We start from the raw sequence: 17135 nt of genomic DNA on the forward strand, positions 1-17135 counted from the left end.
TCTCTCTTTAAAACGTTGGCTTTGTGTTTGGGATCATTGTCTTGCTGAAATGTCCACCCTCGTTTCATCTTCATCATCCTGGTAGATGGCAGCAGATATTTATCAAGAATGTCTTTGTCCTTTTTTCCATTTGTTCTTCCTTCAATGACATGAATTTTTCCAGTACTGTATGCTGAAAAACAGCCCCACACCATGATGTTCCCACCTCCAAACTTCACTGTTGGGATGGTGTTTTTGGGGTGATGTGCAGTGCCATTTGACCTTCAAACGTGTATTCAGTGGTGTATTTAGGTTTTGTGCTGCCCTAGGCAACACAAAAATCGCCCAACTCCCCCCCCCCCGGAGAAAGCCTGACATTAACCAATAACACCCCCACCCGAGAGAGCCTTTCACTAACACACATCCCCCCGCCTTCCTGACACTCACCTTCACAGCTCTGGACATCCCTGGGAACGAGAGTTGAGCTCTGCATATACCATCATGCAGCCCTTCTCAGATCCTACCTGATCCCCGTGCCACATATGTCCCTTCTTCTGTCCCCTCTTCTGGGCAGTGGTGCTGCCCCCCTAAAAAATGCCGCCCTAGACAAATGCCTTGTTTGCCTTCTGGTAAATACACCCCTGTATGTATTGTGGAATCCAAAGAGTTCAATTTGGTCTCATCTGACCAGACTTTAATCTCCCAGTATTTCACAGGCTTGTCTAAATGTTGTGCTGCAAATTCTAAACAAGCTTCAACATGCTTTTTCTTCAGCAATGGGATCCTGCGTGGTGAGCGTGCTTACAGGCCATGGAGGTTGAGTGCATTACTTACTGTTTTCTTTGAAACCATTGTACCTGCTAATTCCAGGTCTTTCTGAAGCTCCCCACAAGTGGTCCTTGGCTCTTGGACAACTCTTCTGATAATTCTTTTCACTCCCCTGTCAGAAATCTTTCGAAGAGCACTTGGTCATGGATGGTTTATGGTAAAATTATGTTCTTTCCCCTTCCAGATTATGGCCTCAACAGTGCTCACTGGAAACACTTTAGAAATCCTTCTGTAACCAATGCCATCAGTATTTTTTGCAACAATAAGGTTGTGAAGGTCTTGAGAGAGCTCTTTGCTTTTACCCAGCATAAGATGTTTCTTGTGAGACACCTTTTTATAGGCCATCTGTTGCGACTGAACCAGCTGATAATTATTTGCACTAACAAGGAGCAGGATTTCTAATTACTGGTAGATTTCAGCTGATGTCTTGGCTTTTCATGCCTTTTTGCACCTCCCTTTCTTCATGTGTTCAATACTTTTTTCCTGTGTCATTCCAGGACTTCTCCAGAGCCTCTCCCATCCTCTGGAACTTCCTACCACAGCATGTCCGGTCAGCCCACACCCTGTCTGCCTTTAAGCGATCTTTGAAAACTCACTTCTTCAGGGAAGCCTACCCCACCTCCAGCTAAGAACTGTACTTGAATCACCTCCGCCAGATCATCCCCCGCAGCTATCACCTTTTATATCACCTCCCCCTTCCTTTAGATTGTAAGCTCCACAAGCAGGGCCCTCACATTCCTTCTGTACTGAAATGTATTGTAATTGTACTGTCTCCCTTATATTGTAAAGCACTGCACAAACTGTTGGCGCTATATAAATCCTGTATAATAATAATTTTATTACACATAACTTGGATTTACCCCCCTTAATGACAAGGCCTCTTTTTGCTACTCGGCGCTGCACTAGTTTAACTGATAATTGCGCGGTCACACAATATGGTACATAAATGAAATTAATGTCCTTTTTTTCACACAAATAGAGCTTTATTTTGGCAACATTTGAGCACCTGTGTGCTTTTTATTTTTGGCTCTAAAAACAAAAAAAGTTTTGAGAATTTTTTTTTTTTTTTAATCAATATTTTCTAATTTCTGTCATAAAAAAATATCCAAAAAAAACTAAAATTTCATCATAAATTTAAGCCAAAATGTATTCTGCTACATGTTTTTGGTTAAAAAAGTCCTAATAGGTGTATATTTACTGCTCTGTGTGAAAGTTATATCATCTACAAATTATGGTATAGATAATGGAATTTACACAGCTTTTACTTTCTGATTGCCCATCACATTTCTTGAGGTGCTAAAATACCAGGACAATACAAACACCCCCAAATGACCCCTTTTCTGGAAGTAGACACCCTAAGATATCTGCTGAGAGGCATATTGAGTCCATGGAAGATTTTTTTTTTTTTTTTTTTTTAAAAAGGCTTTAAAAGCCTGAAGGTGCTTATTGGATTTTGGTGTCCTGTACTTGGCTAGACTGCCAAAAAAGTCTCTCACATGTGGTATCCCCATACTCAGGAGAAATAGCTGAATGTATTTTAGGGAGTAATTCCACATATACCCATGACATGTATGAGCAATAAATCATTAAAATGACAATTTTGTGTAAAGAAAAAGATTTTTTTTTTGTCATTTTCCAAAAACTTGTGGAAAAAAAATAAATTATTTTATTGACTCAACATGCCTCTCAGCAAATAGTTTGGGGTGTCTACTTTCCAAAAAGGGGTTGTTTTGGGGTGTGGGGGCATTTTATGCCCAGCATTAGAAGTTTATGCCACGCATCACTCACTCTTCTAACCACCTGAAGACCAAGCCTTTTCTGATACTTTTTGTTCGCATGAAAAAAAATCTGTATTTTTTGCTAGGAAATTATGTTGAACCCCCCAAAATTATATATTTTTGTAAAGAAGACACGCTAGTGAATAAAATGGTGGGTGCTGCAATTTTTTATGTCACATAGTACTCATGCAGCGATTTTTCAAACACAAATATTTTGAAAAAAATACACTTTTTTACTTTTAATGCACAAAAATACAATATATAGGCCAATTATTTGGTAAAATATAAAACATGATGGTAAGCCGAGTAAATAGATACCAAATATAACATGCTTTAAAACTGCGCATGCCCCGTGCAATGGCGACAAACTGCATACATTTTTACATCCATAGGTAATGCCTTAAAAGTTTTTACAAGATACCATTTTAGATTTACAGAAGAGGTCTAGTGCTAGAATTACTGCCCTTGATCTTATGTTCGCGGCGATACCTCACATGCATGGTGCAACCACTGTTTACATACTGGCACAGGGTCAATGCTCACGCACGCAGGTGCGCCCGCGCGCAGGGGGCGAGGGTGCTTTTTTTTTTCCTTAAGTTAATTAGATTGTTTAAATTATTTTTACACTGTCCCTTTCATTTTTTATTTTTTTTAATCACTTTTAATGCTATCACAGGGAATGCAATTATCCCCTATAATTTCAATGGGCATTGTCATATATTCTTTTTTGAGAAACCTGGGGTCTATCAGACTCTAGATATTGCCTCTGCCCTTAGATTATCTAATCTTACCAAGACCGGTGTGATCAGATACTTTCCCAATTTATAAATGGTGCTGTTTATATCCTGCGAAACTGAAGTGATGAAATGCTTGTAGCTTCCGATTACTTAGACTATAGAGATGATTGGCACCATTCCGGTCTCCATTCAGCTCTATGGTCAGCTGGCAGAAACACCGGCTGCATTCTCAGGTTTCCCTGATGGCATGGGACTGCCTGAGAAGGCCATGGAGGAGGGGGGCATCTTCTCTTGCTGCTTGTAAAAGCAATCCTGCAGCTAATTAGCCACTAGGATTGCTTTTACATGAAAGCTAATTGCAGGCATCATCCTAGTATAACCACTCAAAGTCCAGTGATGTACCAGTACGTCGCTGGTCTTTGTTTGGTGTATATGCTATGTTCTTTTTTTTTTGTATGCAGCCTGTGGGCTGAATATAAAAAAGAGAAAAAAATCTCTGCCAGAAAAAGTGTGTGGTATGCCCACCATTATAATATAGCGCCCTGCATCTACCCACTTCTAATGGTGGGCACACATGAAATGTGCCAAAAAAAATTCTACAATATATATGCCGAAGCATAGGGGCCATCCACCCACTGGCCACCCCAGGCCCCCATGCTTTGACATATAAGCTCTATTTTTAACTACAGATGAAAAATCTCATCCAACAGCACTGCACACACCTACTTACAGTATGTTGTCCTCATATTGTAATGTTTCCCCCATATAGTCACAGGAGTGCCAATTTGTTGTCCACATATTGCTAGGATTTCATAAACTAAACCAATTGCACCTGCGCTGAGCTGCACTATTTCAACTGGTAATTGCACAGTCATGCAATGCTGCACCCAAACAAAATTTATGTCCTTTTTTTCACACAAATAGAGCTTTCTTCCGGTCTTATTTGATCACCTGTGCGCTCTTTATTTTTTGCGTTATAAACAAAAAAACCCCGAAAAGTTTGAAAAAAAAAACGATTTTTTTTTACTTTTGGCTATAAAAAATATATAGTAAACTCAGTGAGAAATTTAGGCCAAAATGTATTCTGCTAAAAAAAATCCCATTAAGTGTATATTGATTGCTTTGTGTGAACATTATAGCATCTACAAACTATGGTATAGATACTGCAATTTATGTCATTTTTTTCTATACAGCGCTGCACTAGTTTAACTGACAATTGCGCAGTCATGCAATGCTGTACATAAATGAAATTTATGTCCTTTTTTTAACACAGAGCTTTCTTTTTCGGTGGTATTTGATCACCTGTGCGCTTTTTATTTTTCGTATCAAAGGGACGATGGACTGGGCAATGTACCGTCAAATTTTGGGTGAGAACCTTCTTCCCTCAGCCAGGGCATTGAAAATTGGTCGTGGATGGGTGTTCCAGCATGACAATGACCCAAAACACACGGCCAAGGCAACAAAGGAGTGTCTCAAAAAGAAGCACATTAAGGTCCTGGAGTGGCTCTCTCCAGATCTTAATCCAAATGAAAATCTGTGGAGGGACCTGAGAGTTAGAGTTGCCAAACGTCAGCCACCAAACCTTAATGACTTGGAGAGACTTGCACATTTTTTGTAGGTAAAAAAATGTGCATTTATTATTTTTTATTTTTGGAGCATTTAACGCAATCACCAGATCTCTGGTGCCATGCAGGTCTCATGCAGACCTGTCAGTATATCTGCTTGCCTTTACGGGATGTACGGGCAAGCAGATATACTGACAGGAAGAATCAATTAACTACCACTGCGCTGTGGAGTGTTGTGGTAGTTAATTGAAAACTACAAGCCAACCGCTGCAAAGGCTGTCGAGACTTGTAGTTCATTCAATCACAGAATACCATGAATGAATGACATGGCCTGGCGGGTGGATCCCTGTGCGGACATGTTTTTTACAATTGTGACAGCTAGTGGGGAAGATCCCCTGCTAGTTTTCACAAGAGGGAGTGGAAAAGAATGTTCTTTTTCTGTATGCTATGCAGTACATTCCCGATTCCACACGGATCCATTCTATTCACTCTGCTGTACAATCCTTATTCTATAATGCCCCATTCTCTGTGCTGTGATGTACATTGCCTGTTTCACACTGTCCCATTCTGTAAACTGTGCTGCATATTTCTTATTCCATAACACTTCATTCTCTGTGTTGTGTTGTACATTCCTTATTCCACACCATCCCATTCTGTACTACGTGTTGTAAAATCTGTATGTCACAGTAACTGTAGTAGTAATTGCCACTTTTAAATTGTTTTGGCATATGCTTGCACATAGGTAAGGCCCAAATATAGACTGCACCTTTTGGGAAAGCCAGTTGGTTGGGTACGCCGCAGAGATCACAAACATCAAACTTGATTGGCGAGATTCTCAAAACTGTTCATAAACAAAACCCAGGCAGATTTGCTCATTCCTACATCAAAATCTGACACTACCTGGAAATGTAGCTTTGTCTGTCAGAATAACTGGACTAGGAAAGTGGAAACATATCTCTGGACGCCTGAGGTTATCTTATTGGCATTGCTGTCTTATTTTAAGGTATTGATGTTGATCTAAATAATCTGGCTATCAAGCTAGTGGCTTTTACGCTACAAAGGACCTCCACAGTTTCCTTGACCTGTAGTGTAATGTAACAAAAATGGAAATTTAAAGCACCACACCACTGCTAAGAAGTCCAGATATGACTTTATTCCAATAAAGGTCAGGGGAACAGTTGAAAGAGGTGTCAATGCAGCTGCTGACAAGACCTGTGCTTGTAAGTACACTGGAAGAAATACCATTAAAGGTCCAGTCCCCATTCTAAGACATTTATATTATTTACAACATGAAGCCCTGAAGAAGGGGGCAGTTTTAGACCCCCCAAAACACATTGACTAATCTTTTAAATGGTAGCTTTCAAGGTTGCTATCAGGAGGTGGATAACACAGTTTGTGATGAAGACCTACTGTTGCAAAGACCAAGCGACCAACTCAGGTTATAGTACACTACGGCAGCTCTTTAGCTTCTTGGCCTTTATTCCACAAAACCAGAGTGGATCGAGCATGAAATACCACTACATGGTTGTCTTTCCATACCCTCTCCAAATTTTACAAATTTGAGCTTAGAGCAGCTGTTTTGTTTCCTTGTTGATTTTAGTCCATTTCCCACCATTATTTTGTGCCTGCTCTGAAATGTCCCCAGGAGAAATGTTGTGTTCCTGAATGAATGATAAGCAAATAGACAATTTTATGTAGTTTTCATGAGGTCTCATTCACACCAGCAGCTTACACTATAACGCAGCCACTGGTGTGTGGTAGAATGACAATGGTGCTGACACCTTATCTTGGAGTGGAATGGCACTGAAAATAGTTGCAGGCCCATTGCCCCTAGGGCCCTCAAATCTATTTTTGAAACACAGTCCCTCCTGCAATTGTTTTTTCCCAATATGTAGTTAAACCTAAAGGTTTCAAAATCATTCTAGTGTAGTTTATTCTTTGAGAATTGCTATAAGCAGTGCATGTCTCTTTCAAATTGCATTTAGATGTAAATATGGCCATTATCAACCTTTCTCCAAAAAAAGGGTAAAAATCTATTTATTAACACTGGTTAAAAACATCAGCCTGAAATTTTAATTTACAAATCAAACATAAATATTATCATTTGCCAGTCCATTCGACCTTTAATGAACATATGAAGCAAGCAGTTTCTTCTGTACCCTAACAATAATGAACGTCCCTTCTGTCATCCATTCACTTGGGGATTAAATAAACTTTAAAATTTCCACCTTATGGCTTCAGTCCATCAACATGCTCAGAGGAGTGTTAAGCTGGCCATACACTAGTGGATCATCAAACACACATATGTACAAATATTCTGTTTGAGTTTAACTTTCGATTTTAAAATGAATGTAATTTCCCAAACAAAAACCACATACACTGTTAGAAGTTTATTCATTCAAGAAAAAATTTCCATCCTGCTCCTTCTAATATTTTTGGTTGAAAATTAATGTCAATTTGATACCATCAACGCTTAGAAAATTGATATAACATATTTAATCAGTTCTCACCGGAGGTACGTATATATGTGGCCTTTTGGAGGGTGGGCTTTAACGCCAAGAGGCTGCATACAGTCATGGCCGAAATTGTTGGCACCCTTGATATTTCTCCAGGAAATCATGTATTTCTCACGAAACGTATTGCATTAACACATGTTTTGCTATACACATGTTTATTCCCTTTGTGTGTATTGGGACAAAACAAAAAAAGGGAGGAAAGAAAGCAAATTCGACATAATGTCACACAAACCTCCAAAAATGGGCTGGACAAAAGTATTGGCACCCTTTCACAACTGCGGATAAATAAGAATGTTACAAGCATGTGATGCTCCTGTAAACTCACCTGGGGCAAGTAACAGGTGTGGGCAATATAGAAATCACACCTGAAAGCAGATAAAAAGGAGAGACGTTCACTTAACCTTTGCATTGTGTGTCTGTCTGTGCCACACTAAGCATGGACAACAGAAAGAGGAGACGAGAACTGTCTGAGGACCTGAGAACCAAAATTGTGGCAAAATATCAACAATCTCAAGGTTACAAGTCCATCTCCAGAGAACTAGATTTGCCTTTGTCCACAGTGCGCAACATTATCAAGAAGTTTGCAACCCATGGCACTGTAGCTAATCTCCCTGGTCGTGGACAGATGAGGAAAATTGATGAAAGATTGCAACGCAGAATAGTCCGGATGGTGGATAAGCAGCCCCAAACATGTTCCAAAGACATTCAAGCTGTCCTGCAGGCTCAGGGAGCATCAGTGTCAGCGCGAACTATCCGTCGACATTTAAATGAAATGAAACGCTATGGCAGGAGACCCAGGAGGACCCCACTGCTGACACAGAGACATAAAAAAGCAAGACTACAGTTTGCCAAAATGTACTTGAGTAAGCCAAAAGCCTTCTGGGAAAACGTCTTGTGGACAGATGAGACCAAGATAGAGCTTTTCGGTAAAGCACATCATTCTACTGTTTACCGAAAACGGAATGAGGCCTACAAAGAACAAAACACAGTACCTACGGTAAAATATGGTGGAGGTTCAATGATGTTTTGGGGTTGTTTTGCTGCCTCTGGCACTGGGTGCCTTGACTGTGTGCAAGGCATCATGAAATCTGAGGATTACCAAAGGATTTTGGGTCGCACTGTAGGGCCCAGTGTCAGAAAGCTGGGTTTGCGTCCAAGATCCTGGGTCTTCCAGCAGGACAATGACCCCAAACATACGTCAAAAAGCACTCAGAAATGGATGGCAAAGAAGCGCTGGAGAGTTCTGAAGTGGCCAGCAATGAGCCCAGATCTAAATCCCATTGAACACCTGTGGAGAGATCTTAAAATTGCTGTTGGGAAAAGGTGTCCTTCCAATAAGAGAGACCTGGAGCTGTTTGCAAAGGAAGAGTGGTCCAAAATTCCGGGTGAGAGGTGTCAGAAGCTTATTGATGGTTATAGGAAGCAACTGATTTCAGTTATGTTTTCCAAAGGGTGTGCAACCAAATATTAAGTTAAGGGTGCCAATACTTTTGTCCAGCCCATTTTTGGGGTTTTGTGTGACATTATGTCATATTTGCTTTTCTGCCTCTGTTTTATATTTGTTCCAATACATACAAAGGGAATAAACATGTGTATAGCAAAACATGTGTTAATGCAATACCTTTTTTGTGTGAAATACTTGATTTTCAGGAAAAATATCAAGGGTGCCAACAATTTCGGCCATGACTGTATATGCATCCCTATATAAATATGTTTTTATGCTGAGTGCCCAGCACAGTTCGGGAGCTTTGTAACTGGGAGATTTCCAATAATGTACATTCTCTCTATAAAGGTAAAAACAAACTTCCAAGATTGGCTCCTCACCAGCCCCATAAATACTTACCTGAGCCCAATATTGATCAAGTGCTGTGCCAGAGAGCAGCATCAATGCTCTCTCTCTCTCTCCTCATTGGACATTAGGCAGCAGTGGGAGCCAGTGACTTCTGCTGCTGTCAATCAAATCCAATGGGGAAGGAGCAGAGGGCGGAGCCAGTCCAAGGTATGTTTGTATATAGACACAGCATGGCTCAGGAGTGAACTTTCATGTCTGCCCCCATAGCAAGCGCCTTCTATGGAGGCAGACACTGAAGAGGAGGAGCAGACAGTTCCAGCACAGAACCTGAGAAGAGGTTCAGGGCTTCTTTGTGCAATACAATTGCACAGAGCAGGTAAGTATAACTTGTTTGAATATTCCTTAAAGTGTTACTAAAGGCTAATCTTTTTATTCTATTACCAAAGTAGTGTCACAAGGAAACCCATGAGCAAAGGGCTGTATTGGAGCAAGATAAGTCTTGCTTGGGATGGCTCTTTTATGGCTATCTGTGGGAGAAGGAGAACCACTTATATGTCAGAGAAAGTAGTGGAAGGAGACTGTGGAAGAGAGGGTAGCAAGAGGGCTACAGGAAATAAGGAGAGGAGCAGGCAAAGCTGATATATTAAGAATGTAGATGGAAGAACAGAGTACCCCAGGGGCTCACGTAAACCAAGCTTTACTCAATAGCACTTGTGTTACAATTCCAAAAAATGGGAGGTTGACCGTGAGAATGAAAATTGGTTGAGCCATGGCTACCAGGTGCATAAAAATGTATCATGTGTATCGTTGAGGACCATCGTGAGTTTCTCATTAATAAGCATGCCATGACTTTTTACCTCATAGAAGTCAATGATTTCCTTCCCCCTCGCTATTTTCTGCTTCATAGCCATGAAAATGTGGGTGATAAGCATACGCTGCCTTCAGGTGATGTTTTCTATCATTTTATGAAGAAGCACTTCCCATGGATTTTTGCACAGGTTGTTATGAAGGATCATAATGATCATAGCGTATACCCTTATTCACAGTCTCTTGAACCTGGGACCCGTCCACCAGATATGTTTCATATCTCCCAGGCCTGAACAGCCCCGAAAACAAAAAGAGGAGTATGTATGGAGACACTTCACAATCCTAGCAGTGGTGAATTACCACCGTGACAAAACTCGAAATGAGTTTTATAGAGCTATCACAGTACAATACGATTTAAGCAGGGCTTCCCACATATTACTCCAATTATCTGGCTCTAGAGTAGTGTCAAAGTCATGTGCAATATGTAGGGGTTTATGTGTTGGTGTTGCTCAGTATGGAGGAATATAGCAAGGAGATGAGATCCTGGGTCATGGATGAGCAATAATTAAACTCAGAAGCTGTCCTGGCCACAGACCAGTCATAATTCTTAGGATTCCACTAGATCAATTTGAAGATAACGAAACTGTTCAGAGTCAGGCATGTCGTGAAAGTCCTGTAGCTGCTGGAAAGAATAAATGCCCTGTGTGGTCAAAAGAGATCAGACTATCGTGAGGCCCTGGTTGCACCACCAGTGGCAGCTCTGGGGAAAGAGAGCTATTAAAAATTAGCAGTACCTAGCAGCAGAGTTAATACTGGGTTAAGAGGTTTAGTAGGACATAATGGGGGGGGGGGGGGTAATCCAAGGCATAGAAGAAAGTAGAATGGGGTCAGTATCCAGCATATCAATCCACAGAGGTGCCACTTTACCTGTGTCTAATTGAGCTAGATGGGTAATCTTGCCACTTTGTAATAGTAGGAAAGTGAGAGCATTTTTCAATGTTTGGACTGATTATGTATCAGACAATGTATCTTGTGTATCAAAAAAATCTATGAATTGTATCAAAACCAATGTACTGTAATGGTTGCTTCTCTATGGGAATATAGTTTAGTGTAAGGTCACCTACAGCAGTTACAGTTTCTGTAAACTAAGAAAGCCTAGCCTACAGGTATGTGGCTGTCCTCAGGAATGCCATGTTCACTCGCAAGGAAGTTCAGTAAGCTGAATCAGAGCTGAAGAGTTTCTGTGGTTCAGGAGTGCAGTTGTCTGCAGAGGATAGCTGGGACTGGTGTCTTGCATGAACATAGTCAGTAAGATGTGCAGATGGATTATTTAAGGCCTCAGGCAGAGACCATTAGCAAACAGGCAAAGGATTAGTCCAGGCAGCAGGCAGAAATTTAGGCCAGAGTTAGTACAGGCAGAGGCAACACTACACTGGTGTGGCAGTGATCCAGAACACTATTGCCTGCTGCACTGGTCTGGTGACAGTGGGACTTGTGTAGAGAAAATCAGGACTGGGAACTGGTGTGGCCGCACTCAGGAACACTCCTGCTTACTTACACTGGTCTGGTGACACAGACTGTTGTGGCAACAATCAGGGACACCGTTGCTGGCTTACACTGGTGTAGTAATATTGTGACTGGTGTGGCATGGATCAGGAAATCTGTTGCTTGCTACAGTGGTCTGGTGTGGTGGCAATCAGGAACACCGATTCTAGTTATCCTAGTTTGGCAACATTGTGGCTGGTGTGGTGGCGATTGGAGAACTGTGACTGGCTGAAGAGTTAGGGCTCATTCACATATGAGATTGGGGGTGGTAAAACCTTTTGGCTGAGCCACAGGTTTACCGCACCTAAACTACTACCCCCTTTAGCTGCAGAACCAGTGGCTGGGGTGTAAACATGCCGCAGCTGTGATGCATTGTTTAGGAATTATACCCCTGTATGCCCAACACTAATGACCCATCCAAATGCATGGGGGTGCTTGTCCGAGTTCCAAGGAGATAAAGCAGGTGGTGAGGAGGTGATACAACACCTCCTCACTGTCTGTCAAATGCTCTCTGAAGAGTGTTCCAAGCACAGACATGCACATGTGAAGTCCTTATGATGACACTATGACTGGTGTGGCAGTAATCAGGGACAATGCAACTGGTGTGGAGGTGTTCAGGGACACTGTGAATGGTGTGGCAGTGGTCAGGGACACTGTAACTGGTGTGGCGGTGATCAGGGACATTGAAATTAGTGTGGCAGTTCCCCCAGTTCGTGACAATCCCGGACAGTTTGCTTGGTGGCTAGCCCATGGCTTCCACGATGTACATTCCTTTCTCTCTCCAACTCGGATACTTACCTTTGAAACTCTGCGCTCTTCTTATGATATCCCATTGAGGGAGCATTTTGGCTACCTTCAACTCCGCCACTTTATCAATACATTAATACAGGCACATTCAGGACCCTACAGGTTGACCCCCTTTGAAAGTCAATGCAGACATAGACCCCAAGCTCCGGGCTTAATCTCTCTGGTCTACTCCTCCATTATTTCTTATAGAACGCCTCCGGTCCGTTCTTATCATCAGTGTTGGCAGTCGGAACTCGGGGGCACTCTGGATCAGCAGGATTGGCGGACCATGACCCAAGCGTTATCTAAATGTTCTAGGAATGTTATCATTCTAGAAAATGCCTATAAGGTTATTTATAGATGGTATTACACGTCTGCTCATCTGGCTCGTTTTATCCCCACATACTCCCCGACTTGCTTTCGGGGTTGTCAACAAATAGGCACCATGGTCCATATTTGGTAGACTTGCCCCAAGGTTTGAAGATTGTGGATCAGGGTTTATGCCCTTCTCCGCACTCTTTCACACAGACATTAAGTGCAACCCGTATGAAGTGCTCTTATTTAAACCATTAGTGGGCCTACTTCATCCTGAATAGCAGCTGGCATTGCATATATTCATGGCTACCAAGCTGACGATCGCAAGGGCTTGGAAGACTCCTCTCCTCAGCTTTGCGGCTGTCAAAAATTGGATGAACTTTATAATGGTTAATGAAAAGCTGACAGTTATACTGTTAGACACCCATACAAAGTTCCTGCAGACCTGGCGTCCCTGGCTTGATATAGCCCAACCTTCGAGATTCGACCAGTCACTGTTGTCGATATAAGATTTACATATTATTTTATTTTTATTTTTTTCCATCGCGGTCCCCCTGGAACCCTTTTCTTTGGGGGTTTTTTTTGTCTCCTTTCTCTTTGTTCCTCTCTTTTCTTCTGTTTAGTATGTTTTTTATATTTGAGCTGATTGTGATTTCTGCTTTGAGTACCGTACCAGCAAAACTATATCCATATGCCGGACTCCATCGGGAGCCCTGAATATAGAGTACCAATATGCATTCAGTGAGGCTCCATCTTCCATCTTCCCCACCTTCTGTATCCAGATATAGTGACGCCTTTTTCTTTTAGTTTATTATGTCATTGGTCTCTATGGCCTTGATTCACTAAGATGTGAGTGTATTAGCAGAGACTGACCATTCAGGCAGACTCCGGTCAATCAATCAGTCGTCTGACCAGCGTCTAGCAAGCTCATTAACGAGCGTCTACTGACTACTTTGCCATTAGTGAATGTGGTATCCCGTCTGGCACATTTTTAGGTGCAATACCGGATATATTCGCTAGATGGCGCACAAGCGCGGGCTTTATTAACATTGGCGTTTTTCTGATAGAAAATTCTAATACAGCTGTACTATTACATTCTGAAAATTCTCTTTTGCTATTTTTTTTTTTTGGCTGTTTCTCCAAAATGATCAGGAAAGTATTGCATTTACTAATGAATGTCATACATTTTATTTTCAAATTTTTCACACTTATATCTCAAATAATTTATATACTTCTAATTTCCCAATATAGTTATATATCTTCATTCTCTTTAATCACATAACTATTCTATGTTAAAGACAAGTGCAGCGCTATAAATGCATGTGATCAATAATGAACGCATGTAAAAACCAAAAAGTGCAAATAATTGCAATAATGATGTAAACTGGTAAATCGTGCTAAAGTAAGTTCATAGAATCATTCCTGAATAATGGAATGTCCTTCGTGTGAGAGTACCAACTCAGAGAGTGCCTATGAATGGCACGTGTGGTCTCTCCGTGACGGACAGTAGTGCATGAACTCGTGAAAGGTAAACCACCCTTGGGACTGGTCTACACTCACCAGAACAAAAGTATTAATGTGCATGGGTTATACACATCGCACATCTGGGGGTGCAGCGGTATGCTGGCAGCTATGGGTTAGTCATCCAGCTCCATCCATCCATCCATCAGGGTGGGTGCCCAAATGGTCCTGGGGAGGAATTAGCTCAGCCACAGGAGCCAGAAAGGTGCTCAATAGTGTAGTACACTGTCACAGGGGTGGATGACCTTTCACGAGTTCATGCACTACTGTTCGTGGTTATATTTATCTTGTGTAATACCATTTTACTAGTCTATATCATTTGACCAGCGCTTGCTTTATCATTTTTAAACAATGTAACTATTCTACATTATAACTCAAACTGTGTTTCCCACAGTGATTTAGTGGTTAGAGCTCAGAACTTACAGCACTTGGGTCATGGGTTCTAATCCCAGTCTTGGCAACATCCCAAAAAAATGGAGATCAATTTTCTGGGTTGTGGCAGGAATATTGATCAATCAATTATGATTTTGCCTAATGACTAGAAAGTGGATGAATGTTACTTGCGTACTGTTCTTCTGCCAATTAGGTCATGTGCAAGTTTCATGCCGTGTATATTTCATTGTAACTTTTTTCTCTTTTAAATCTGTCTCCTTATACAACTTGACCCCCTCCCCCACCCCATCATCACCTGTCCCATATGCAAATCTATGGATCACCGCCCCACTCTTTAACTATCTATTTACTGATCAAGTGAATGTGTCTCATTTTCTATCAGCTACAGCTCAGAGCTCACATTATTATACAATTGCTGATTGTATCTCACCACTAGTCTGATTGAATTCACAATTCCTGGTCAGTCCTGTTCCCTGACCTCTAATAACCTTTAGGGCCAGTTCACACTACATGTGTTTCAGTTGCTTTTTCAGCATCACAAACACACAGAAAGAAGGTTATATGGTTGTCAATGTCATAGTTCACATCAGCGCTTGCATTTTCAATGCATTGCAGGTGCTGTAAACAAAGTTGACCACGCTGCATTGTTTCTGCACAGAACTGTACTGGAACACATTGAAACGTCCTTGAATGTACTAAAACGCACATGTCCCTAACTACATTGGATACAAAGAAAATAGAAAAAAATAAGTGGAAGGGATACAAAAATGCAATGTAAACATGTCCAAAACGCATCCAAAATGTACTGGAACACACTAAACATGCATGCCAAAAGGGCATGAAAAAACCCATCAGGAACACATCTAGACTGTTTCTATAGTGTGAACCAGCCCTTAGGACTTGTTCACACCATTGGTGGTGCAAGAACACACATTTTCCAGCACAGCAAAGAAATGCAATGCCCTATGTAGATGTGCGCAGGTACCATGATGAAAACGTTGTTGCACCTACACACGTCTATTAAAAACAGCCCCATTCACAGCCACAAATACGCATGGCACCACACTACTGTGCGGTTAGGTGCGACACACTTGGAAAATAACATAAAAATAAGCCAACATGGCTAAAACATATCTTGAAAATATGGGGACTCTGATATCCGGCGACAGTCCATTCCCAAACGAGAAGCAATTCTGCACCCTAAAACCAACATAGAGGAAAGGGATGGTCAAATTGCTGTGCTGCTTCCAAACCACCTCTGGCATGCCAGGGTCATTATGCAGGTCCTCGATGCCAGTTCTTGCCTGCGGCCACAAAATATCCACTGGCCACAAGTGAAGGTGAGTGGAGGACGTGAAGGTGGATTTCTACCAGCTTCAACCGCAAGCAGTACCACTCCTGAAAAATGAGAGCAAATAATCATTGACACGTCATCATGACAGTCAATTCTCAGTGCAGGCTATCTAGAGTGTCTTTCCTTTTTAACCATTTCAAGAGTTCAAGGAAACATTCTTGGAGCATCTACTGTGTTTGGAAAGGCCAAAGGTCCCCCCCTCCCCCAGGCACACTAATGCTTATGCAGGCCATAGACGGGGAGAAAAACAGCCGATTTTTCTTTTAAAAAATGAAAAATCGGTTGTTCAAGCGGCTGACGTTACCAGCAATGGTAAAAAAAAAATCGGCCGATTTTCATCCTGTCTACAGCCGGCAAAAAGTGTCCCTGCAGAGAGCTCCGCTATTTCTTTGACATTTATAGCGGTTGCAACAATGTATTTGTATCCATTTCGGATACAGATGTTTTTATTCGGAAACAAATAGATACAATGTTGCAACCGCTGTAAATGTCAAGGAACTGTCAAAGAAATAGCGGAGCTCTCTGCAGGGACACTTTTTGCCATACTGGAATTCCTCTCATTTTTCATCCTTCTTCTTCCTCTTCTTCTTCCTCTTCATCATCATCCTCTTCTTCCTCTTCATCATCTTCTTCTTCATCATCATCATCATTCTCTTCTTCATCATCTTCATCATCATCATCCTCTTCTTCTTTTTCTTCTTTTTGTCTTCCTCTTGCAGGTCACTGCTCATGTGCAGATTTTTTATCAGTAAAAAATCGGCCAATTTGCCCATCATTGCCGCGAAAATCGGCCGATCGGCAAATTCGGCCGTTTTTTTCCAACTTTACCGAAAAAAAAAATCTGCCAAAATACCGAAAAACGGCCGAACAAATAGCCCACTAACGATCCGAAAATCGGCCGATTTTATTTTCGGCCGAAAAATCGGCCGATTTTCGACCCATCTATGGCCTGCATAAGATATGGTGTGGCCCTAGGGTCAATGTGTGTTTAGAATACTTCCAAAATGCACATACAAAAACACTACATCCAAATGCATGTTGCATTTCTATAGCATGTTAAACAGAAGAAAAATGCACTTACATAATGTTAACATGCGCAAGTAAAAATAGACAAAATCCACATCCTTTTATTCTGGCTTCACATACATGCATTGTGGTCTAACACCGCACTCCTGGGCAAATCACATGCAATTTGTGTGCGTTGCAATTAGAGACAAAC

General features: G+C 41.5%; 1 protein-coding gene across 5 annotated transcripts in view; it reads right to left on the reverse strand.

The window, feature by feature from the left end:
• The window catches only part of NPRL3 (NPR3 like, GATOR1 complex subunit), a 249808-nt gene that overhangs the window by 160634 nt on the left and 72039 nt on the right, over nucleotides 1-17135 (reverse strand). The gene's annotated exons all lie outside the window — the stretch shown is intronic.

Source organism: Staurois parvus, unplaced genomic scaffold (genome assembly GCF_062004578.1).
Source record: "Staurois parvus isolate SC_StPar_1 unplaced genomic scaffold, SC_StPar_1.0 ptg000022l, whole genome shotgun sequence".
NCBI classification, from domain to species: Eukaryota; Metazoa; Chordata; class Amphibia; order Anura; family Ranidae; genus Staurois; species Staurois parvus.